This window comes from Ambystoma mexicanum, chromosome 5p, assembly GCF_040938575.1.
Source record: "Ambystoma mexicanum isolate Mex_15411 chromosome 5p, UKY_AmexF1_1, whole genome shotgun sequence".
Lineage (NCBI taxonomy): Eukaryota > Metazoa > Chordata > Amphibia > Caudata > Ambystomatidae > Ambystoma > Ambystoma mexicanum.
In genome coordinates, this window is record NC_090930.1 from 484,135,294 (window position 1) to 484,162,422 (window position 27,129).

Genomic DNA, 27,129 nt, shown 5'->3' on the forward strand with positions numbered 1-27,129 from the left:
GACTTTTACGCAAATCTCCGCGGTACCAGAGCCCGCGCCTGGCGGTACCGCGTAACACGCGTGACCCTCCAACCCTGCCGCTCGCTGCACAACACACTACGCCAGAGGGAGAAGAGCGGTCGGTTGGACTTCCTCCAATTGGACTTCCTCCAATTGTGCACCCCAGAAACACACATACCCCCCGTTTGGGGCCCGCGGAGCTGAACTAAGGAGCTGTCCCACACCATACGAAGTGCTGGAGACCGGAGACAATACGGATCCCACAACCCGAGCATCCTCATAGAGGGTAGGGCCCCCTGCCCAGGGGCGTGTGCCTCCTCTAACCAGGATTTTGTCGCATGGACCTACGCCACAAACTGGCCAGATTTGCCTACGAACCGTACGTCTCGCCTTGCGGATCTACAGGTGCAATGACCACAGACCCATCGGAAGCGGGTGCCGCCGCCGCCACCAAAGGAGACATCGCCACACTATTGAACGAAATAAAAAACATGGGAGCTAACCTCGGCGGCAAGATCGACAAAATCACTCAGAGGATGGACAGATTCGAAGAACGATTGGAAAGTGTGGAAAATAACCAGGCCTCGATCGACACCCTTTAAAGTTCAGATGGACGTACGGATCCGAAACATCGAAAAAAGAGAAGTCGAGGCGAGGCTCAAGATGGATGATTTAGAAAACAGAGAAAGGAGAAATAACCTCCACTTTTTCGGCATTTCGGAGCGCGAAGGTGAAACTGAAAAAGATCTCAAAGACACCATCCACGATATCATTAGAATACTGACCGCCGATGAAGACATCAACGAGCCCAAAACTGAACGCATACATAGAGCCGGTGGGCCAACCGGCGGTCCACGGTCTGTTCTGGCCAGGTTTCATCGATACCAAGACAAAGCTAGAATTCTTGAGAAGGCCAGGTCTGAAGGCCCGCTCACAATGAGAGGCGCTCAAATCACCATCTTCCAAGATCTATCCTCGTTAACTTTAGCCCTGAGACGCCTTTGCAGCCCCCTCACGAAATGGCTCAAGGACCAGGGCACAAGGTATAGATGGGGATACCCCTTCTCGCTTACATTTGAGCACGGCAGCAGGAAAATAGTCCTACGCTCTGAAGACGAAATCAAATACTGCATCGTCGATCTCCTCGGTGCAGACCCGTGGAGCAAGGAAGGCGGCGACGACGGACGACCGGGATCGCAGTGGGAGCTCCAGGGCCCGAGGCGCAAGAGGGTAAAGGGATCGAGAAAATTTAGACGCCCCAACAACACCCCCGATCATGATTAACCAAGGGAAGCCGCGCTGGAATTGTGCTGGTTACAGTCATATCTAAAACACGTGGCACTATCTCCCGCAGGGGATGCAACATAGCGGAATCACACGCTGCGGACAGGGCACCCCCCAGGAATGGAAGATGACGTGGACTCCTGCGGAAAATCCTGAAAGCCACACGTAACGTTGAAACTTTCACATGTTTATTGTTATTACTGTTAAAATTGCATAATGTTTGGGGGAAGGGGAGAAGAGATGGGGGCTCACCCTTAAGTTACGATGGTAAATTTGCTCGGGACCATAGGTCAACGGTCCCTACTGATGGTCCGCCGACGGACTGCAAACTCTCATCCAGTCTGTCCTGGACGCCGTCAACAGCTGCCAATGCAGCACCCCCTGTTGCAAGCTCAAGCGAGCACCACCAATTATGGTGGAATACGAGAAAAGGGGAGAGAGGTAATGAACACTTGGGACATGTACAGATAACAATATGTTTGCTCCGAAGTATCACAGTCAAGGTGACACAGGGCACCCACTTGCCTTTCTGCTCGCTGATGGTGAGAGATCCGAGTCTCCAAACTGCTGATGGCATCACATGAGAAGTCTAAGGGCAAGGGTCTCCTCAGAATTGGGACTATCAATGTGAAGGGACTGAACTCCCCTACTAAGAGATCGCTAGTGCACAGAGAATTCCGAAGATCCGACATTGACATTCTCCTCATACAAGAGACGAAATTTGCCAGAGGAGAGGAGCGAACGGTCCTGGGGAATCGGGGGGGTTTGGAATTCTGGGGCTCTGGCCCACTCAGGAAGGGAGGAGTTGGGATCCTCATCAGGAAGGGAGTAGGCTTTGAGCTAGAGAAGAGCTGGTCGGATGTGAGTGGACGAACCCTCCTGATAGTGGGGAAAATCGCAAGAGTTCAGGTCACGATTGCTACCATATACTCGCCTAATAGCGGGCAAGCTGCATTCCTTCGGAGAACGATTCCCAAAATAGTACTAGAGACTGCAGGCCACCTCATTATAGGAGGAGACTTTAATCAGTGTGTGAACCCATCTTTTGACTGGAAGCCAGGCAACCCGGACACGCGGGCCCAGCATAGAGGGGATCGCACTGAATACGCTGCCATGATGGAACTTTACGATCTACGAGATGTGTGGAGAATACAACATCCTGAGGAAGGGGGTTTCACCTTCTACTCGAACCCCCATCGCACATTCTCACGCATAGACTATATATTCCTCGCACCTGACCCTGCAAGGTCAACAAGTCATACCAACATTGTCCCGACAACATGGACAGATCATGACATGGTCCTAGCAGATGTCGACTGGGCCGACCTGCCTGCTGCTGGGGGATCCTGGCGATGCAACGAGTCCCTCTGGACCGACGCAGCGTTCAGAAATGAAATGGAAACCGAGATCGAAGAATATTTCAAGACGAATGACAACGGGGAGGTCTCCAAACAGGTGATCTGGGAAGCGGGGAAGGCCACGTGGAGAGGTATATTAATACGTGAGGGCTCCTCTAAAAAGAGAGAGCGTAAAATTGTAGAAAACAAACTCTGCAAAGAAATATACCAGCTAGAAGCGGGATTAAGAGACGAAACAACGGTGGACTCCTCCAAACTAGACATGGCCCAACGTAAAAGAGAGGAACTGCGGCTGTTAGAACATGACCAGGTGGTGCGGAAGTTGCAATTCCTGAAACAGACATATTACGAGAAGGGGGACAAGGCTGATGCGCTCTTAGCCGCCAGGCTCAGGGAAAGGAGGGAAGAACGCAAGGTGAAAGAGATAAAAGAGCCCATCAACCTCGCAATACATCCACCCCACTCGATACCCGAGAGCTTCGCCACTTTTTACGAAAACCTATATACTTCTGAGCTGCTAGCGGCTCACCCTGATATATCCTCTTACCTGTCCCCAATTACTATGCCCACAATATCACACACAGAGTCCGAACTCCTCGATAGCCCAATAACCGAACACGAGACACGAGAGGCGATCAAACTGCTTACACTGGGGAAGTCACCGGGCGAGGATGGTTACACGGCCGGCTTCTATAAGACTTTCGCTGAGCAGCTATCACCCTTTCTCATGGAGCTCTTTAATGAGATAATGAGATCTGGGATCGCACCAGATTCCTTTAAGAAAGCCCTCATAACTGTCATCCCTAAAGAGGGTAGAGATCCCAAATTATGCGGGTCATACCGCCCCATTTCCCTCCTCAACCTCGATGCGTAAAACTCTACACCTTGTCCATGCGGGGCACAGTATATCAGAAGACCTGTCCCTCCTATCGATTGACGCAGAAAAAGCCTTTGATAGGGTGGAATGGGAGTTCCTGGGTGCAGTACTCCAGAAAGTAGGGATAGGCTCAAAATTCCGTGATGGAGTACGAGCAATATAAACCTCTCCCAAAGCAACAATATTTGTGAATGGGGAATATTCCAGATGGTTTGAATTGCAACGGGGGACCAGACAAGGATGCCCACTCTCCGCGATCCTGTTTCCACTTTCCCTGGAGCCCCTAGCCCAAAAAATAAGGAACGACCCCCGAATAGAGGGAATACGGCTGGGAGGGACGGAATACAAGGCAGGGCTGTATGCTGATGATATCCTTCTACACCTAACTAAACCTATGACCTCCATTCCACACGCCCTAAATCTAATAGAAGAATATGGCCGGTTCTCTGGGTTTAAAGTACACATGTCCAAATCCATACTCTTTCCACTCCAAGGTACCCCAGATGATAATGACACCAAGTTCCTCCCCTTAGCGCTCAAGGTAGAACACACGACATTACGATACTTGGGCATACAGATCACCAAAACCCTAGACGACCTCTATGAGGCTAACTTCCCCCCGCTCCTTCAAAGCTTTGAGAGAGACCTTGAGAAATGGAGCAAACTGACGATCTCTTGGCTGGGGCGCATCAATGCCGTCAAGATGGTGTGCCTCCCCCGTTTCCTCTACCCCTTTCAGATGTTACAGATAGAGATACACCAAAAATTCTTCGTGGATGCCCGAAAGATCATGCTGCGGTTCCTCTGGCAGGGAAAAAGACCGAGGATCTCTTATGACACACTTATTCTCCCCAAGGATAGAGGTGGATTAGGTCTTCCCGATCTGAGAAAATACTACAATACCACTCAGTTGCGCATCCTAATCCCACACTTCAGAGACCACAAACACCTGCAATGGGTCCAGATGGACAACCACTACTTGTCCCCCGTCACAGTGGCAGAGTGGCTGTGGTCGCCATACCAACGGGTCCAGAAGAGAACCAAGCACCACCCCATACTATCCACCATATGGTCTATATGGCGCACTGGGAAAGAGATGCGCGAAGTTACCACCTGGCCATCCCCGCTCAGTCACTTGTGGTCTCCTGGCATAAATGACCAAATCCCGAACCTAGACCGGTTCCAGTCATGGTACGAGGCAGGCCTGGAGAGGGTGGGACACCTCCAGAAAAAGGATGAGTTTATCACACTACCTGACCTGACAACGGCACTGGGGATAGGTACTCTATCGACATTCCACTTCATCCAGCTAAAAGGGGTGTTAACGAGAACCGAATGGAAGGAAAAACTGAGAAGAGATCTTACCGCCTTTGAGAAACTCCTAGACTCTAGAACGGAAATGAACGGAAATGAAAGGCCTTATCTCAATAATGTATCAAACGCTATTGGGTGCAGGCGGCGGGACTACGGAACCCCTTAGGGCCAGATGGGAAAAAGACCTCGGCAAAGAGATACTTCCCGAACAATGGGACTTAATGTGCAGAGCTGCGCCTAAATCCTCCATATCCATCCAGTATAAGCTGCATGCAATAAAACTCCTACACCGATGGCAATACGATCGACTCTCCAAAATGTCCCAGTCCATGAGCCCAAAGTGCTGGAGAAACCGCGGAGAAACTGCCAACTACTGGCAGATGTGGTGGAGCTGTCCGCACATCAAAGTGTTTTGGACTGAAGTCCTGGGATGGATCAAAGAAGTAGATGACATCCATAGAGAACTTGACCCACTCCTTGTTCTGTTTGGCCTTGAGAGAGGCGAGGAGGATTGGTTTCGGGTCAAAGGCCTGGCTTCTCAGCTATTACTGGCTGCGAGGGCCCTAATAGCGACCATGTGGAAATCCCCTCAGGTTCCAGGTAAAACCGAGTGGATTAAATTGGCCACGAGCATTTATGTAATGGAAACAATCACTGCCTCCCTGCACAATAAATCGGTGAAATGCGAAACTCTATGGATGGACTTCAAGAATACATATATCACACCTACTTACGACTCCCAACCAGAGGAACCCCCAAAAAACCTGACCGAATGATGCTACACCTAAGGAACACTACAAAGGATTAGACTCTCACTTCCAGCGACCATGGTACTATCGTCTGTGACACTGTGTCAATCATATGATACTAATACTTTTGTCAAACTATTGTACTCGTGAAATACACTAACCCAAGTGGGGGGGTGGGGGGAAGTGGGCTTTGGCGAACAGTCAATGAGACACTTCCAGACAATCGGGACTGTCGCACTACCAAGAGATTGTAATATACTGTTTTACTATGCACTGTTTGTTCGACTTGTACCTCTGGCAGATGTATGATCTTGTTTGAATACTGTTTGCTTCCTTTTGTTTCTCGCAAAGCCAATAAAGTTAAATTTTAAAAAAGAAATGCACCGACGGTATGTTAGAGGCTGTCAGAAAAAGTGGTAGCCTCTAACAATGGGAAAATCTCAGAGAAATAATTGCGGTCGAATATTTATGGTAGTAACCACTGCCACCAGCCAGGAACTTTAGAGAGAGGGACTTTAAGGTACCCTCTCGAAAATGAACATAGGGAAAAACACTATTAACCCCTTCCAGCACCTTCATAATAAGATGGGTTGTACTGGTCAAGTTCAAAAAGATTGACTAGTAAAGTCAATGGGGACTTTACATGCCCTGGGAGACAGTAGACAGTCCCAGGGTATGGAGTCTATGTTTGGGGGTCGCTACGACACCCCTGTGTCACTGTGTAACACATGTGCCTAAAGATGGTTCCTATGGGTGAGAGAAAATCCCATAGGCATTAAACACAAAAATAGCCTAGTACAAACATAGCAAAAATGCCTAAGAGTGGGAAAAAGAGTCTCACTCTTAGCACGTAAAAAGAAACAAACCCTTCAAATCCCGCAGAGCTGCTGGGGAACTCTATAGGTAAGGGAAATTAGCCATAGAATGAGAATTCTCCCTAACACACTGGGAGCTTGCGCTGCCCTGACTCCGCCCTTCTGTGCCACACCTCAGTCCCCATAGACGCATCGCAATAGATTTTACATTGCCGTATGACACCAGTTTTATTAGGGGGGAGGATGGTGGGACGTATGGAGGAAAGGGGACTAAAAACTAAGAATACATTAGTCACTACGGTGAGTAACTTATAATTACTCTTACATCCCGTCCCCTTTCCTCCATACTGCATGGGCGATTACAACTGAGTGTAGCCCCAGGATGGAGAGGAGACCCTCCTTAAGCAAACAGGTTTCTAAGAATTGCCTGTCCGAAAGCCACGTTTGCTCTAGAGCCGGCATCCAAACAGTAGTGCTTGCAGAAAGCCGAAGGGGTGGCCCATGTTGCACCCCGCTTATGACTTGGCAGGGGACATGCCGCTGGAATGCAATGGCCGTTGCCTTGGCTCTGACCGTGCGGGCGTGCACGTTGGTTGGCAGTGTCTTGTGCTGTCCCTCATATAGGCTTCTTTGATGGCCAAAACCATCCAATGGGCTATGGAGGCCTCGGAGGCCTGATACCCCGGTCTTGATCCTCCAAAGGTGACAAAAAGTGTGTCTGACATGTGGAAGCCCTTGGTCCCGTCCAGGTAGAATTTCAGGGCACGCCTGCCATCAAGGCAGCGCAGAACTCGCTGTGCCTCGTCTTTGGGCTGAGCAAAAAACATGGCCAACACAATTTCTTCGTTCAGATGGAATGCGGACGGCACCCTAGGTAAGAATGCTGGGTGCGTCCGTATGACTACCTTGTCCTTGTGAAAAGTAGTGTATGGCTCCGAGGCGACCAGCGCCTGGATTCCGCTGATTCTGCGAGCCGAGTTGAGGCCGACTAAGAAGGCCTTCTTAATGGTGACCGGCCTGATGTCCGCAGATGCCAATGGTTTGAATGGTTTGTGCGCCAGGGCACCCAAGACTATGTTGAGGTCCCACGTTGGGTGCAGCCTCTTGAAGGGCTGGTAGAGCCTGGCGAGACCCCTCAAATGTCTCTTGAAGTTTGGGTTGGAAGAGGAAAAACTCTCCTCCTCCGAGTTTGTGTACGCCCCAATGGCAGCCAGGTAGGTGCAGCAAGTGTCCACCTGCACGCCTGAATGGGCGAGATGCGCCAAAAAGGAGAGCACGTTGTCCAGGGAACATGTCAGAGGGTCAGAGCCCTTATAGTCTGCCCAGTGGCAGAACCTGGTCCACTTGCTTTTATACTGGGCCCTGGTAGATTTGCTCCTGGCGCCCTGTACGATCTCTAGATTAGCCTGAGAGAGGCTGAGATGTCCTAGCATGACTTGTGCACGAACCAAGCTGTGAGGGCTAATTTCTCTGGTGCGGGGTGGATGACCCTGCCCCCCCCCTGCTGTGCCAGAAGATGTGCTGGACCCGTCGGCAGGCAAATGTGAGGCCTCTCCAAATGGCTGAGCAGCTCCAAAAACCATGGCCTGGCTGGCCACCATGGAGCTATTAGGATGATGCTGAGGAGGCGAGACTCCTTGATATTGCATATCATATCCCCCTGTGAATCAGAGGAATGGGCGGAAAAGCATAAGCTGTCATTCCATCCCATCTGATCTGAATTGCATTGCCCAGGGAGCTCGGGCCTTGACCCTGCCAGGAGGCGAACAGTTGGCACTTCTTGTTGCCCCGGGAGGCAAAGAAGTCCACCGGAGGGTGACTCCATTCGCGAAGGATTTCTGCAGCACTAGGTCATTTAACTGCGACTCGTAGTGGTCTGCTCCCAGTCTGCTGAGCCTGTCTGCCTCCAGGTTGGATTCCCCCAGCAGGTGGACCGCCCTGAGGTAGATGTTGTTCTCCAGTGCCCACTCCCATATGCTGACTGCCAGCCTACGCAGTGGGGAGGGGGGGATCTGGTACCTCCCTGCTTGTTGACGTAGAACATGCTGGTCGAGTGGTCCGTCTGAATGAGGACGACCTTGCCCTCAATAACCGGAAGAAAGGCCCCAAGAGGCAGCCAGATGGCCTTCAATTCCAGCCAATTGATGTGATACTCCTGCCAGGTCCAGGTGCCATGGACGCAGTGGTTGTCCAACGTGGCCCCCCAACCCTCAACAGAGGAGTCCTTGGCGATGGTGACCTGTGGTGTAGGATGCCGGAAAGGCCTGCCCGTCACAGGTTAGTATTTGTTTATTATTTGTATTGTGCACCTAAACCGGAGGTAACCGGGCGCTGGTGGTCCAGTTTGCAGACCTTGGACCACCATGTGAGGTCTGGGTGAAGCGACAGAAGAACGTTCCCCGTTCCTGGTTGCAGGATGCTGCAAAGTGCAGCTTAACCACATCCTGAGTCTCGTGTGGGGGACAACCAAGAGGACCGCTGCCATGAGACCCAGTAGGTGTTGGTACCACCAAGCCGAGGTCACTTCTCTGCTGAGGAAGTGCGCCGTGGCCCTGTTGACGGCTGTGATCTTGTCCTCAGAGGGAAAAACTTTCTCAGAACACGTGTTCCAAATGAGGCTCAAGAAGGTCAGTCTCTGGGTGGGCTGCAGCTGCGACTTCTTGTGGTTGAGTGAAAAGCCCAGCTTGTGCAGTGTGTTAATAAGAGCATGGGAAGTATGGTGCACTGCCTCCGGAGATGTAGCGCTGATGAGCCAATCGTCGAGGTACGGGTAGATGTGGTGGCCCTGTGCCCAGCCTGATAAAGACCCTGGGGGCTGACCTGCCAGATCGGGTTGTGTAGGTACACGTCCTTCAGATCCAGGGAGCATATCTAGTCTCCCTTGCACAATGTCTCCTCAATCAAAGCTGGCGTAACCATTTTGAATTTTTGTAGAGGTAGGGAGAGGTTGAGGGTGGAAAGGTCCAGCAGAACTCCCAGGCCCGCCTGGTTTTCTTCTGAATGGCGAAAATCCTGGAGTAAAAAACCAAGCCTTGCTGGGAGGCGGGACTTCCTCCACTGCCTGGCTCTCGACGAGCAACCAGATCTCCACCAAAAGAGTTGCTGTCCCAACCTGTGGGAGTAGAGGGGAGGAGGGAGGAGAGGCTGGGATGGGAAGCGGTACCGCGTGGAGACTACAGAGCGGATCCAGGGGTCCGCGAAATTCTGGTGCCAGAAATGTGCATGAAGAGCAACCCTGCCCCCCACTGGAGACATGTGGACCCGGAGGGGTGTGTCATGCCTGCTTTCCTCTGAAGCTGTTGCGGAGGAGGGGGACTGGAAAAAGCCCTTAGTCCCCCCACCCCCTTTTTGTTGTTTGCGCCGATGTTGGGACGGCAAACGGTCAGGCTGCCTGGATCTTCGCTCTTGGAAGCTGCTGAACCCTCCGTACGAACGCCCCTTCTCAGAGCGCTCCTGTGACTGGGTGTACAGTTTGGGTGTGGTCTTTGTAAGGATGGATAAAGACTTGGCCGTTTGAGAGCTGTTTTTCTTTTTATCCAGCTCCTTGTCCGTTGTAGAGTGGAAGAGGTCATCCCCTTGGAACGGAAGATCTAGTATGCGTTCCTGGACATCCGGGTTGAATTTCGTAGCACAGAGCCAGGCCGTTCTTCTCATGTCCGTGGCAATACAGATGGCATGGCCAGAGGTGTCAATGTGGGCCACAGAGGACTCCATGATGTCCTGCGCCACAATCTTGGCCTCTGCCAATCCCGCCTTGAATCGCAATTGGTTCTGCGCCGGGAAGCTCTGGGAGGAAATCTGCAATTTCCCACCAGAGCCTCTGGTTAATGGCTGCCAGCATGGCATCCGCGCTGGATTGACGCAGGTGCAAGGATGCATTGGAATACAGCTTCTTCCCGTACGCCTCCAAGATCCTCTCCTCCTTGCCGCAGAGGAGGCGGCTGAGGACAACTGAGGCTTGGAGTACAGTGATGCTGCAGCGATCACCGAGGAGTGTGGCTGAGGATGGGCCGATAGCAAGTGTATATCCCCTTCCATCTGCTGTACTTGGCGCCCAGGCGTTTATTTACTGGCTGGGCTGAGTGAGGCTTGAGCCAGCCCTTCTTGGCCAAGGCAACTACATCCTTCTGCATTGGGACCCCCGTTCTGGCCACGGAACGTAGCGTGAGGACATCTGCGAGGACCCCCTCTGCTGGTTGCTCAACTTCGGGTTGAGGAAGGCCCAAGTACTCTGCCAGCCCTGGCAGACATTCGTGGAAGGCTTTGGCTGAAGATGGCATGTCAGGGTCCTCCTCCTCCTCATCTGTGTCCACCTGCGGGGTCCGGAGGGTCCGGCACTGGAGGGGGTGTGCTAGGGGCAGCCGGCTGAGGTGCGGGGACCGGAGCCGGAGGCTGTAGCGGGGGATGTTATGGAACCACCATCCCCGTCGGTTGGGGGGCCGGAGCCGGCTGCTGAGGCTGAATAGGGACCGGAGCGGCCTGTACTGGGGCCTGCGGCGCCAGAGCCATTGGAGGGAGCAAGTGCCTAATGGCGTCCCTGAGGATTACCCCCATCAGGCTGCATTGGTGGTGGGCGGTACCGACGGGGGTAGCGGGCGGCTGCTGGAGCCGTTGTGTGCCCTGCCCATATGGATGCAGCAGGAACCTCCCTTGCGCGAGGGAAGGGTAAGCTGTAGGCCACATACCTGGTTGACACCAGTCCCACCTTGACATACAGTCCTCCACCTGCCTTCCTTGGAGTGGCGTTGGCCGGATGTCTGGATTTTCCGCCGCCGGCCATTTTGTTGAGCTGCCTTTCACGTGCCTGCGTCATGTTGCTCGGCTGACTGGGCCCGCCCCGTCCAGGACTCCTGAGTGTGGATCATGGGGCCTACCACGTTCCTCAGCCGTGGTCTGGTAGGCGCTTCGCCCTCGGGGGGTTCTGCTGGTAGAACTGCGTAAAAAAGGCACCCCCTCGGACATGATGTCGGTACTAGGGCGTAGCCTCTCGGGTAAAAGAACCTTCTGGTCCCTCAGCACTGTCACCGGGAGGATCTACTGATCCCTCGGCCTGTAGGCCGGTAGCTGATTCAGCCTCGGTACTTGTGCTGGTACGAGGACATGAGCGGTCCCACCCGTGCGGGCGAGTCCTTGGGAAGGAGTCTCCCTTGAGGGGTGCACTGGAATAGAGCGGCCCTACCTTGGGCCTGGATCGATGATAGACAAAGTCCTTTAGGTCTTTTGGAGGTGACCTCTGGAAGAGCTCCTTCCACCTGGCTAGTCTGTTCTTCAGAGACCTCAAGGAAAGCACGTAGCACGCGATACAAGCTTGCCAGCGGTGGTCTGGGCCAAGGCACCATAGGCAGAGGGCGTGAGGGTCTTTAGTCGGGAAGAGCCTGTCGCAGGATGGACACCTGCTGAACCCTGTAGAAGTCGACATGCGCAGGGGAGGAGCGTGACGCCTGAGGGCAGAGTATCTGAATGATAAAAAGACAAAGAAGAAGTATCCGTGCATGGCATTACATGGCCAAAGCCAAACCCAGGAGCGCTGGTGAATTTGGACCATTCCCGTTGACGCCGAAAAGGGGACTGAGGTGTGGCACCAGAGGGCCGAGTCAGGGCAGCGCATGCTCCCAGGGCCGCACCCCTACGCGCCTCTAAATTTAAGTGGGAAGGAGTTTTTTCTGGTGAAAAAGGTTCTGTCTCCCATCCCTCGCGAGGGACGCCTATGCAGTATATAGGAAAGAGGACGAGACGTAAGAGTAAGGGGGGTGGGGGTAGAGTTCCTACGTATCCTGCCTGGTAGGATGGGGTAAAGATTTTACAGAGAAGGGGATACCGCATCTCGCCATCCGGTGTCCCACTACCTAAAGATCCCTCACCCAGGTGATGCTCCTGCACTGGTCCACCCCCAGGAACTGGATCAAAAAGCGATAGCCATGTCCTGGCCACCTGGATGACAGATTCTCTGGGACTAGTGGGTGAGACACCTTCTGGTTCCTCAAAGAGCTTAAAGATACAAAGGACACAATTAGCACACAATAAGTAAATACAAGCCCAGTAACCCCCCCTCCCCCCCAACCCTCAAGGTGTCACGATGTACCCGACTAAGTTCCAGTCAGGATCTTGAAAGATACAGGAAGGACTGAACACCAGAAGGAGGACGGCCAAGTCCTCAAATAACATATAACAATAATAGGGCAAAACCTGCGTGGGGTCGGTACCGAACGGAACAAGGGTTGCCTATGGGGCTTGTAACATCCAAAACAAGACCGCAAACACAATCCAGGAAAAGTCAAATACGCACCATAATCCAGGTCCAGGAAAAAAGGAAGTTGTGTCTCACCAAGCAGGAAAAAGGGAGCAGAAGAAATGCAGGCAAGCAGTTCCAAATTGAAATCCGGCAGCAAGGTCAAAAAACAATCCAAGAGGTCAGAACAGGAAGTTCAAGATAAATGGGCAGAAGGTATCCAAACGCAGCACAACGGGATATGAAGCAGCAGTGAGGCACCGGATAGATGTTCACGGGAGCTCATTATAGTCAAGAGGCTGCAGCTGATTGTTTCCGTAGGGCGCCGCGTCCAGTGATAGAACGTATGTGAGAACGTACAATGAGAAGCGGTGCACGGCGTCATAAGTCTTCTGGGGACTGTAGTCCCCTACAGGCTGGTCGCTGCTGTAATAAGTGCCAGGGCATTTTCCAATTGCTGCACGCAACGGAGCTCCTTGTGATAGTCCTGGCCCCCTTTTTATATTAAGGATATGGGCTTATGTTGGGACTTTATTCGGATGAACCCCCCCCCCATTTATAGGACAGACTATAAAATACAATAGTTTTTTGTTCCTTATCTGAACCAGTCAAGCAGTGCGCTAGCTATATTTCTTCATGAAATACATACTCACATGTATTAATTTTACTTGAATTCTTTTGTTTGTTGGATCACAAAACATACCACACATCACATTCAGTTTTGTCAATTGGTCATTTTTCCTCTTTTAGTTGTTTGTCCTTAATGCCATTCATCAATTAAATATTAATTGATTGATTAGTTCCCTCATCAATTGGATTTTCATTGATAGGGTTATTTTTCCTTTAGTGGTTTATCCTTGGAGTCATTTATTACCACACATTATTGGTCCTCATAGTTCCCTCTCGACACGTGTTTCACCATGGGTATATCTTCATGGTTCCTCAGGAGAGAAACCTGTTCAGTTGTTTTAAATTATGTTCTTTGATTTCCTTCTATCCGCTTTGTTCTATGGCACTAGTTAGATTACTCCTTCTTATGATTAGGTAGTTTCCTTTGTTCTTGTATTTTTCCTGGATGCGATTTGTCCTCAGCGTCCTTGCTGCGCTGACTACATATATCAATTTTGCTGACAATATAATTATCTATGATTTGACACTGATTGGTCTGCAGTGAGCTCTTGATACTATAAATGTATATGTTACGTATAGAACTCAATCTAAACATTGTAAAATCTAAAATACTAATTTTGAAGGCAGAGAAATCAAAGTGCAAAAACTTCATGTGGTGTATATCACAGCAGATCTTGGAAATTGTAAACCGTTTAAAATATTAGGGAGGTTTTTTTATATTCAAGAACAACGAAGCAAAAAACACAATAACAAAAAAGCAGTATTCCTAGCGTCTGCCTCTCAGTTATCCCAATTGGACAACAAGTTTGGTAGATTATCAGTTTTCCCTATGCTAAAAACCATATAAGCAAAAGATGCCCCCTAAACTGATTTTCGCAGCAGAACATTTTAATTTGCATACTCCTTGGTCCAAACTGGAGGCCTTGTTATGGAAAAAGGTGTTGAGTCTTCTGTGAGAAACTAGAAGGTGTGAAGTACAGAGAAAAAAATAGGAATTGAGCGGGCACTGCTTGTTATCCAAATATTGAAGCAGGTGTTGAGTACTTAGATATGTTTATGGGGTGCAGCCCACTAACTTGTGCTACCGTGTGTCAGCACAAAAGATATGAATTACGCAAGAAAAGACCTAGGCAATGTTGCCTGCGGTGTGGGCCGCACACCCTAATGTCCCATTGGGATTCTTCAAATTTTATAGTATTTTGACAATCTAGATTATCAAATGTATTCATTAATCTTCAAAAATTGTTGTCGTTGTTGTTCTATAAGCAAATCATCATCAAAATGGCCAATGCATTTCGGACTAAATAGTCCTTCATCGGGGCCTTGTTTAATCAACATCATGGTCCAGTTAAAAAAAAAAAACATCAGTGTTAGTTGTAACCGTGATTAAAATCAATAAGAATAAGAAAAGCAAACATAACAAATCAGAATGAAAAACATCATGAATGAAAACAAAAAATATATATGTTACAACAAAACAGGGTACCCACATACATGAAGGCAAGACATGCACGAACAAAAGAGAAAACAAGAGAGAAACAATATATACATGAAAAGTCATCATTAAACATGTTTTTCACCATAGCATACAATGTAATCATCTTTTCTAACTTGTGCTTCCCACCTTGTCATATGGCAGGCATAATGATTGTGATGGTGTATATACACTCTGGTAACTGCGTGCTCTTCATGCGAGAATATTCATGCCTCGCGAGTGATTGTATGCATCTGTGTATCATGTGAAAGCCGTATCAGTGTTGGTAACATAATGCTGAATCATGAAAACCGTAAGTGTACGCATGCAGAAAAGTAATTCTGTCAAACGGTTAATTCGCAAACATCTAACCTTGGACAATGCTGTTTGTTGACGTGATTCCTTGTGTTCTCGATAGCAGCGAAGCCGCTGGAGTTCAAACACGAACATACTCCTATACACATAAAATAACGTTACTGGACTGGCATACATTCTGACTACACAGAATTGAACCACCCTGTCTTCGGATGGTTCCACATACCTTTTATGTCTCGCCGTGGTTTCTCACATGCTGACTAACGCTCGTCTGCAGTGTGCTGACTAAGCAAACACGGTACTGTCCTGTAATAGCGAGGCTCTGGTTGCTGTGGTAACTGACTCACACAATATGGACGCTTGTGCTAACAGAAACTAGAAGGTGTGTCACATGCTAGTCCCAAGGGTTCTGTCATCCAGGTGGCTAGGACATGGCCATCGCTTTTGGATCCAGTTCCTGGGAGAGGATCTCCTGGGTGAGGAGTCTTCGGGGCGTGGGACACAGGATGGCGAGACACAGTATCCCTCCCCCTGTAACACCTTTACCCCATCCTAGCACATAGGATACGTGGGAACATTACCCCCACCCCTTTCCCTTCACAAACACTTCCACACTGACAGCCTGCTCTGCTAGAAAACAGACTCACACCCGAGCAGTATATCTGACATGTCCCGCTTCTATGGTCAGGCGAAGTCAGGCAATTACTGACAATCACTCACACCTGACTTCGATTGAACTACCCCACATGGATAAAAGGCGGAGCACAGGAACACACTAAGCCAAAGCACACAAAGGAGTAGCAGTTTTCGAGAAGGCAGCTGAACAAGGGGAAAATGACAGCTAACCAAGAAGGGTTTGCAAGGAGGAAATACCCTTGACCTTTCTGACGGGAAACTGTTACTTTTAAAAACCTTGTAGATCAGACAACGTAAGGCCAGGAAACCAGGCTAAAGAATCCTTCATCTTGTGTCGGAGAGGCCATCCTGCGTAGCTGACCAAGTCGGGGAGGAGCAGCAGCCGCCGTGGTATCGTCATTGGCTCCAAGAACAAAGTAGCGACAAGAGATCAACACAGCCGGTGAGTTGGGGAGGCCGATGCAAGACCGGTCTGTGTTGAAGTCAAGGTTGCAAGCGGCAACATTGTATAACGAGCGCAGGAACAAACATTGTTAAATGCGTGTGATTAAAGACACAAGTAAAACTGAATTGCCGATGAATGTGTGAACTTTAAGAAGGAAAGATACGATACCAGTGACAAGTGGTCCCAATCGAAGGTCTCTGTAAAGGTATCCGGCCAAGAGGTCGCAGAAACTAAAGTTAGAATATTGTCTGAAATGAATCAAAGTGGTCCTGGGACGGTTAAGCCAAACCCAGCGCACATCCGAAAGTCTTCGATTTTTTATATCAAGAGGAAAACGTAGAAAGTGAGATTGCATGGTCCGAGCCCAAACGAGGTAAACCAAATGTGAACATTGTGCTAAAAGGATTCAAGCCCGAACAAGGGAGATCCATGATCCGAGCCTGAATGAGGGAGATCCACGGTCCGAACGAGGAAGACCAGTTTTGAACATTGTGGTAAAAAGGGGTCCAAACCAGAAGGATATGATTAATATTGAAAACGAGAACTTGTACATGTGAAAACGTTGAGAAGAAAGGAACGTTGGTGCTTAAATATTGCGATGGGCCCTCTGAAGTAAGATACTGTTATTGGAGCAGAAGCTTTTGCAAAAAGCCCCGATACCTTTGCTTTGAAATGTATCCTCGTGGCAGAGCAGCCAGAGTGTGTGCGAAGCTCAAGTGTACCACCTTGCCCTGTGCTGAAAACGTGGGGAAGGGAAGCCAACTGCTCAACCAGCCTGACATTGTTTGTTGAACACTTTTCTTCTTGCATACACAATTGCCCCACACCATTTTGTATTTAGGAGTTAAGATCGGCAAAATAGGTTTATTAGTATAGGCACTTTTATTTTGACAGACTCGACTAGGACTGCGTTATTATTTGATGGTCGTAGATTGCTCCCATCCTTTGATTTAGGTTTAGATATGCGTTCAACCAACCCATTGAAGTTCAATAAACACCCTTGAACTGTGATCACCTGTGGCTGTCTTCACTGTTTGATACCATGCCTTCCTATTCCTTGCACTAACCAGTTCTGTACCAATGGCCTGAAATAGGAATGAATTGGGCTTACTTCCCCTGCAAATGTGCTACAAATCTATGCTTTAATTTTATTATCTCCCCAAGTATCTTTATATGTCAAATTGAAGGCAGAACTGAATGCGGGTATAAGTAGGACACTTTCAATAGCAAATTAAATGTACCGACTTGCTGGTGAGGATAGAGTCCTCTTCTGAACAGCTTGTTACTAACCCAAACTAAGTTATAATGAAAATGTACAGATACGAACGAATAAACTCCAAACTCCTTTGGCCTCCCTGCCTCTCATCTTGCTCCCCTCAAATCTCTCTATCATTCTGCCATTCGTAGCCTTTGCCTCCTCTCTCCTCTTGACTCCATTTCTTCTTCCCTCCTACACCTTGGCTGGCTTCCCTTCCACTCTCAACTTAAATTTAACTTCCTTTTTCTTGTCTTTAAATTTAAATCTCTTCATGATCATGCTCCTTCCTACCTTTCCTCTCTCCTCTAATTCTACTCCCCCTCTCGCCCCCTCCGATCTGCTGATCTCTTCTTACTCACTGTTCCCCCACCTCCTTGTGCCCCTTCTCGTTTTCGATCCTTTCAGCTCCTTGCCCCCCTACACTGGGACTCTCTACCTCTCTCTCTCCACTCCATTACCTCATACCACTCCATTCTCTCGTCCTTGAAATCCCATTTCACTCATTCCCCGTCCTGTTAACCTCTTCAATTTTCTATCATTCTCCCTCTCTCCTGTTTTTCCTTCACTGCCCTAGGTAATTGTTCTTTATATTGGCTTGATGGTTTGTCTCATGTTTTGCATTTATGCTTCCATTATTCAATGTACCCAGTTGTTGGAATGTAAAGCGCTTTGGAGTAAAGCGATCTATAAGTTTAATAAACACAAATAAAGAATAGGGAAGTCTTAATGAGTTACCGTTGTTGTAATGATCATTTTACTTGGTCTATAAAGAATTGTAATGTCCTGGCATCTTATCTAAGTAAACACCCCTCCAGAGATTTTAGATTTAGGATATTTAGACTGAAATTGAAGCTGCTTCTCACATTGGATGTCCTAGGAATGCGTCTGAAGATCCCAAGGGAAAAAAGGTTATGTTGCCATTGTGCCTCGAGACATGAGACCCTAAGAGACCTATGTATTGAGTGCCCGGCACTATCGATAATACGGTATGAGAAACTGGGGAGATGTTTAAAACTTTTGGGAGGGTGCATTTTTAGAACAGTTATGGATAGGTATTTTAAACACAAAGTAATTATCGCTATTAATTTCAATTTCAGAATTTGTGGATTTAATAATGGTTGATTAAACACGATGAATTAGATTTTTTGTAATATTTGTAATGTCTATTTGTATTCTGTAAAATCTTTGAATGTATTAATTGTATTAATGGTGTATTGTATGTTTGAAAGGTTCGGTTGAGATACCAATACAAACAAATTAAAATGTTCATTATTTTGCAACATCAAAACATTTAGCAACTCTTAGGCGAAACGAAGATTCACATTGGTGCTCTTTCATACTCCTCTGCAAATTATGCTCCTCTCTTTATGAATATCCTTTTCCAGATGGCAGCCGTCTTGCCACTCTCGTTTCTCTACTGCATACTAACAAAATACTGACAAAGGTAGCTCCTTATTCTACTTCCTCCTTGGCTTTGGCAATGTGGGTTTGTACCAGCTGTTATATGCTCCTCACGATATGGAAAACAAGCTTCACACCCTTTGGACCTTTTATTTGTCCCCTTCTGCCTTTGGCAATTCCTGTTGGATTTGAATTGCCTGGGTTTTGGTTTCTCTTGGCTTCAGCAATGGTTGCATATAGAAGCTTTGAAGAATCTTGCCCCATCGGGTTGCTGGGCTTTCAACAAACTTAAATTTATAGGCATTTGGTGTTAACAAATATTGTTTTTGCAGCTTTCTGCTATTTCGGGATTCAAAGTCGCTTGCAAAATCATTTCCACAGTAAACAAACGCCTGCCTTCAGCACGGGAGCGGGTTTGCAGCAATCCGGGGTCACTACCGGCTTGTGAACTCACCAGGTAACGCGTGCGTGTCTGATCCCCTTGCTGCACGCAGGTGTTCTGCTTCTGTGGCTCTTTGCGACCCGGCAAACTGCTTCTCCTGCCCCGCTATCGCCTGTGCAACTTGGACAAGAAGCTTCCCTTGCTCCAGAGGCTCTCCGGTGCACGCCAGCCACCAGAGACAGCCTCTTGGGAAGGAAAGCTTTCCTCGCCTTCGATTTCCACTGCGCAGCTTCTGCAAAACAGGTCCCCACATGGCATGTTTGCCTCCTGCATGCTTCCTGCTGCGCGAACTCTGCCCTTCAGGCTTCTGGAGGCAAAGACCCTCCCAGGACTAGCTACTGTTTTCTGCCTAACAGTGGTCCCGGCGTCTTCTCCGTCCACCAGATTCTCCTTTGGTTTCACCCACGACTCTCACTGCTCGTTAGGGAGAATTCTCATAAATGGCTAATTTCACTTACCTAATGAGTCCCTCTTGGAGCATTGTTTCGCTCCCTTTACATCAAGACTTGGCTGGTGGCAGTGTTAACTACCCTAACTTTTGGACCGCGATTATCTTATATAAACGTGGTAATGTTTTAGGCTATTATATTAGCCTCGAACACAAACCCGCTTGACCAAATACATTTTATTTTGGCTCCAGCTGGGTTTATTCGACATTTCTTTTTGTTAAAGTCCTTCTCGTATTTTTCTCTGCGCCAGGCTGTATGAATGGGGGAAAACTGCATAAAAAGCAGGTCTCCGACTGGAAAGGCAGTCGCCACTGGAACGAAAGAACCAATGAGGAACTGGCAGAATAGGACCCCTACAATGACTGAACTGCCCGGTGAAGCTCTGCTGCAGGTCCGAATCTCCAGAATCCGCAGACACAGAAGATCCTCCAGGAAACTTCTTCCCTTGAGCTGGTGGGACCAACCAGTTCAACCAAACTGCAAGCCAGGACCCCTCCTCTGGTCGAATTCGCTGTACAGAGCTACAGTGGGCCGGATAGCGAGGAAAGTCGGACCCTGATTGGGTTTTAAGGAGCGCACCTTTTGTTTGTTGCTTTGCTCTGCTGCTGGTTTCTTCCCTGGTAGTGCAGCATCCTCCAGTCTTCCTATTTCGTGTCAGTCCGACAGTCGCTTCAGGAACTGTGAGCCTGCAGGAACTACCAGGAACGTCCGCCTCAGCTACATCTCCCTCTCCGTTTTAAGGGACTGTGCAAATCCAGTTGTCCGTTTCGTTCAACCGCGGTAAAAGTGTTTGAAATCTTTCTCCAAACCGAGGGCTTGTCCTTCTCTTCTCTTTGAACTAACTTTTGTATCAACCAACCTCGTTCGGAAACCGTGCCAAACACTTTATCGCAACTGTGTGATCTTGAGCAAAAGACTTTTGACCCACTGACTTTGGCCCTAAGCCTTTTCTATCTGATCTCCTCACTGAAGTTCCTCTTGTTCAACTGGCCTGAGTACTTACCTGTTGGTTTGATCTAATTTCTAATAACTTTTGTTCCCCCCCCCCCTTTTAAATTGCTGGAGTGCCATTTTGCTCCCACTTCATTTTGTGAGTTTAACTTGTCTTGAACTTAAGGGAAGTGGTGTGGTGTAATAAGATTGTAATTGTTGACTTGCTTATAATAGTGTAATGTTATACAACTGAAGAGTGAAATAAATGTGTATGTTTTTACTTGAAAACCTTGAGTCAGTGTTTGCTTGAATCATAGTAATTGCTGTCCTTTGTGTAACTATCTTGTACTGCTCACTTACTCTTGAGATAAGTCTGGATGCTCCACTACTGCTACCACTTTAACAGTGTAGTACAGGCTTGTACCAAAGGTAAATTTGTACTGTCACTTGTAGTCTTAATTGTGTGTGGTGTTCCCAAAGGGTACTGCATATAATTGTGCCTAACAGTGCTCGTCCTGCTCAACCCTGGCTTGCACCTGAGGGGGTCTTTTAAGCCTCTGAATCTCCCTCAGGTGTGCGTCATTTGAATTAACAATCTGAACACTCCTACAGCATTGTGCCTCTTTAGCCCTCTTCTTCGTCCCAGTACTTAGGGAATTATGGGACTTGAAGTCCCTAATCGCATAGTTATTCTTATTTCTTCTGTTGTGTAATAAGCCATTAGAAGGGTGGGGTTTCAGGGAAAGTTGAACAAGGCGGTTTCCTATTCCTCCTGACCTGCTTCCCCCTCATGTGATCCTCCCACAGACCACCACCCCCAGGGTCGGGATCAGAAAGTGCCTGCCTTTCCCTGGCCCCATCAGAGGGGTCCCAGGCAAGAATCATTGCTGATTTATCACAGAGCGATGAAAAAAGGAACTGAAGTCACGGGGTGTGGCGTCGCTATATATACTGGCCCCAATGTCATATCTGAGGCGGGCGCATAGAGGCGTCGGGCGGAGCTGGCTGTCATGGTCATCGGGCCAAGGACGCAGACCTTACAGGGTCACACACACAGGGGGCCCGGATGGACACAGTCCTGGCGCCTTTGGCGCCAGGCTCATAAAGAATAAACAAGACATTCATTTGAGTAAGAAATGCTTTTATTATGGACATGGCACTTTCATTTCAGGTGCATAGTGTATTTCACATGGAACTTTCATCTTTAAGCAGCCCCACGTGTATTCTTGGGTGGGGCTACTGCTATTGGATTGCTCGGCACGTGCTGACTCACTAGGAGGGGCGGGGTGTGGCAGGCAAGCGAAGCCTAGTGGGCGTGCCCACGATCACAGCTATAAAAGCTGCTCCGCTCCCTGAGGCAGATACTTCGCGTTATTCTGCACTTCCATGCAGTGTAACGCCCACCGCCGCCTCGGATTCAACTTACCTTTGGAAACCTTGTCTCCTGCCTCCATACTTACTACCTGGGGGATCCTGCTCTCACCTGTGCGCATCTTCATCTTGGCATCACGGCTCACCTCCAAATCTTCCAGAGTGCAGACATCTTCATCTGGGTACCGCAGCTCTCTTCTACATCATCCGGGACACTGAAATCTTCATCTGGACACCGCTGCACGCCGCGCATCACCCTCGACCGCAGCACCTGCAAACACCACGAAAGGCAAGGTTAGACACTAAACAGACATTACGTTTAAGTTTGCACTACCACCGAACCTCACGCTTTCAATTAAACCATCACTCACCTGTTGTCGGACATTGCGGTTCAGTCATCTTTCTCCCAGCCGCGTTCCGTGCCTCCAAACTTGCTTTGGGCAGCATTTCCAGCTATTGGGAAGAAAACAAAAGAGAACACGTTATTCAGTAATTAACAACAACATCGAGAGCAATAATATCAAGAGACTTTGAGATAAAACAGAAAGGGGAAAAGGCAAGAGACATTAATAGACACTTACCACCAACCAGGAGAGCATAGTCGCCACTGGACTATTACTTACCAGGGATCAGTGAAGGAACTAGATCCCATCAACAAGCGCCCCTGCCAGAAGTAGCAGGACGGAGAGCTCATCATCCATACTTGCCAGGTGAGCCTTAAGGGCCGGTACGTGCCCACTGAAATCGAACCTTGGGTAGAAGGGTTTGAGAAGTACAACAGTCACCAATCAGCGCACTCACATTTTCTCATATCCACGCAGGAGCAGTTCCACCAACTGTCGCTGCCCACAGCTTATCCGCAGGGGGAGACCTGAAGGGGTAGATCTAATTCCTGGGAGGGCTGCAACCGTGCCCCAACACCTCAGCAGAGACCAGGTGAGCGTAACACTGACGCAGAGCCGCTTTGCGAACCCTGGCGATGGAATAGTTTCCAGAGAACAGCTACGCTGAGATAGAAATATCCTACATGAGGAATCAGTGGGAGGAAGGAGTCCATTCAAATGATTGATACTGCCTTTGGCCATTTTCCAGCAGTTTTCATCTGTTTACATAGGATCATGTTACTGTCAGATGTCTAAAGCTAGGGAAGGGAGATAAGCGAGGGGAAGGTGCTATACTAAAGTTATGGAGTGAACCATACAGTAAATAGTTTCCTGTTTGTAATACATAACATACAAGTATGCTGTAAACGTTAAATATGTACTGTAAAAACTGGATCTGGTACAACTCATAGGGGGCAACTCATTGCGGCTGTTACCCCTGCATTTTTTGCAGCCTTTCCATGGGGGACAAGCCCCCCCCCATATTCCACACCCCTCTAACCCTTCATCAATCCCCCACTACCCATCGATATTTAAAAACATACTGTAACCCTGTCCCCTCTCGCCCCTCAGAAAATGCAGAGAAATAAATGCATCAAACTGGCTGCAATAAATTGGCCACCTACGAGTTGGGCCGGTACTGTAAAAACTATAAACCCTATGCACATTAATCAAACTTTTTTTCAGTGCCCATTTCTCACACGCAAAGAATTGGAGCATATAAAAAACATTAAACACAGGATAAGTCAAAGCCAACATAATTAAAAGAAAATTAATGAGACCGGTATAAAATGCACTATTTAACCAACATAGTCAAACTAACCACGGTGGGGCATATAGTATCCTGGTATCCAGTTCATTAAGGGATCACCCAACTGAAGAGGCATTCGGCCACTAAGTAAGCTCGGACAGCTGTGAACTCTGCTCACCCAAGACTAACACAGGGGCATCAGGAAGGCTTTCACAAATGCACCTAAAGAAAGTAACTGGTGAATGAATGTTCATGTGCTTGACAGAGAGCACACATCACACTCTCCTCCAACTTGCAGCATGCCTGTGGGCACGGCTAATGAATTAGGTGGGCCTTCCACTCCCTTTAAAGGTGAGGTTCTCTCAGAAATGTTAATGTTTCAAGAAAATGGCCATAAAAAATATTCAATAAAAAAAAAAGTTCCTATGTGAAATTAGCATGCAATCTGCTCTTAAGTCATGAATTTAAACAACTTGGAGGCATCCATTTTGGGATCAGAACCAGTGTTAACTGTTTCTTTAACGTAATGCTCTTGCAGCAGTAATCAAGCACAAGCCCCATACTGGGAGCTTGCACTGAAACACATGTTCACAGGACAGGCAGTCCTATGAATGCCATCCAAATACAGCAAACAAACCCGTTTCAGCCAAATAATTGTTTGCTGTATTAGGATGGCATTCATAGGACTGCCTGTCCTGAGAACGAGTCAATCACGTCCTGTTTTATTTAACAGAGTGTATTTGCCTTGTTCTTTCAAAGGGACTTGCGTGGTCCAGTGGTGAAGGATTAGCTCCTTGACCCATGAGACTTGAGTTTGAATCCCAGTACATCTGTTTTTTATGCATCTAAATTTTTTTTTAAAAACAATATTTGATGCACCAGAAAAAACAGACAGTGACTCAAATCCCAAGTCGGGGCTGTCCAAGGTGTTTAAAATCATGACTTTAGAGCAGATTTGCCATTCATTTTGCATAGGAAGATCGGAGAAAAAAAAAAAATAGCAAACGTGAATGTTTTGTTTTTATTATGGGCAATATTTTAGAATATTCACAATTTTGAGAGAATTTCTCATTTAATGATGGGGAACAGCCTAGTGGTAAATACTGAACTGTGTCTCAAAAGGCTTTAAATGACCAATATCGACGATAGACCGGGGCTGAATCACCGTCAGAATTGTGGATGATATGGCCGATAAAAAAAACAATACGTACAAAATGCACTCACATTTAATCCCGATTTTGCCAAAGAGAAGAGAAACGCGAGAACCATGTCAGTTGGGCATAATGGACCAATAGCCTTATACTTCAATTTACGACAGCACAGATGGACTTGGTAGTTGGGCACCATTGCATAACTTATCACACCAAGAACCTCCTCAAAGGGATCCCAGTACTGTATCTAGTGTGAGGGGTAAGAAATGCGAGACAGACAAGTAGATGGGGATTTCTCACAAGTAGCCATTTTATTAAAAAATAAGGGTGAGACAAAAGCCTATCTTTCCCCAACCTAGCAAGGATTTCCCTACCTATCAAACTAAGGTTAAAGGAAAATGACCGAATGTCAAAAATATCTGTCCCTCACAACTCATACATACAACAAATTCAAACTGGGATTATTCAGCTGTTTAAACTTCATAAAATAACATTTGAATTCATACATAAAAAATATAAACAGGAATCCTTGTAACCAGAGTTGAATCCCCTTGCCCTGGATCAATGCAGGATATCTCAAAACAAAGTTCAAAATCAGGAAAGTTCTTTTCTATAGCCAAGTTCCACTCCAAGCATAACACAGTTCTTTTCATTCCATATGTCCTTCACTTGGCAAATTAACTGACTTAATTCCAAAAAGGATTTCTCACTCTTCAAGACACTTGTTCAAGTTTTCACAACCTTCTGTTTAACAAACAAAAAAAAGACTTTGTCATCATACATCAAATCAGTAGTTAATATAATTGTTCTTTCCTCTGAAGGCCAAGCACTTTTCATCACATAGAATTTCTCCTTCATAAGCAACGCATTAGTCAGGGTATTCATTAATTTAGTCAGGATGGTTGTACAACAGTTCATCAATACATAATGGTCGAATCGTCACTTATTTTCCACTATAACCTTCTAAAACATTCATAGCACTTCAAATCATCTTCTTCCTGGTTCACTTGCCTGCCAGGACTTACCACTATTTCTCCCTTGACTGGTTTATATGTCTGTCAGGATACAAACTCCGACTATTACAACTTGTACTTTGTGGTGAAGTTTGTTCCAAATTTTCCACACTTAAATCAGCAAACAATGGGGAAAGTTGAACCAACAACTGCTTCTTGGGTAAGTCATTTGACTTTCAGCACAATAAGTTTACAACTTCCACAAGTATACTGTACATATTGACGATTCTCACATTGATCTGTTTGGCTCAGACAATGCAGGATACAATTCTCTCCCCCTTGGTCCTTTTTACAAGGTGGGCTTTTCTCCTGCAGTCTTTGATTTCTTTCTGCACCACCAATTGGCTGCTGGTAATGCAGTTTACAATGTATCCTTCCCGGATATCCCTCTTTAGAAAAGTTGTATCCCCTTGGAATGTAGAATTGCCCTTCTTTGGCTTTGGCGATGCTGGTAACAATATTCTCATTTTGGAGATTGCTTTCACTTTGTTTGAATATTGCCCCCCTTTTGGCTTTGACAATGTAGGTTACAATAGTCTCCTATTCGCTCTCTCTTAATAGGAGAGCTACACCAATTTGCTTTAATTCAAAAGTTTAGTATTCAAAAACTTAATTCTGGTACAGCGGTCTACTTCAGAGCGCCCCGGTGTCACCTATAGAATCACAACTTACCAGTATGTCCTGGCATCTCCTAACTCGCTGCTTCTTCGTTTGTCGTAATTTACCTAGCGCTTGACAGCTCCGGTCAGTCTCCTGCTGCCTGTAAATGGAGCTTTATCGGCTCTGCACACACACTCCGGTGAACGCCACACACCAGAGTTGGATTCAGGACAAACAGAGCTTCTCTCTCCCTCGCGACAGCTGCCCTCAGTATCGCTTTGTGTTACGCGTTCTCTGAATCTTATAGGCTTCCCAACTTCTGCCAGGTTCTCTGTACAGCGCCCCACTATCAGCAAAGCAGCGGCTCCATCCTCTGCTTCTTCCTGCTGCTTCTCAATGGGCCGCACCTGAAAGGCCCTTAAATGTTTAAAGTTCCCGCTCAGGTGTGGGTCATTACAGCCACTAGATCGCTCACCATAGTTTGCTAACTCTGGACCCTTCTTCCTAGTCTCAGTACTAAGAGCATTATGGGAATTGAAGTCCATAATGTTCTTATTCATTTTAACATCATAATTATCAATTAAACAATAAGCCATTAAGATTGTATATCATATGGGCAGTTGTTGAGAGGGCTTTCTCATTTCTCCTGCCCCAGGTCCCCTTCCATGTGATCCCCCTGCAGGGTCAGGATCAGGTTGCGGCTGCCTTTCCCCAGCCACATGAGAAGGGTTCCAGGTCAGGGCAGGTCAGGTA

At 47.7% G+C, this 27,129-nt stretch overlaps 1 protein-coding gene across 2 annotated transcripts in view; it reads right to left on the reverse strand.

The window, feature by feature from the left end:
• The window catches only part of LOC138481032 (fibronectin type-III domain-containing protein 3a-like), a 2,755,868-nt gene that overhangs the window by 657,452 nt on the left and 2,071,287 nt on the right, over positions 1–27,129 (reverse strand). The window lies entirely within an intron of this gene.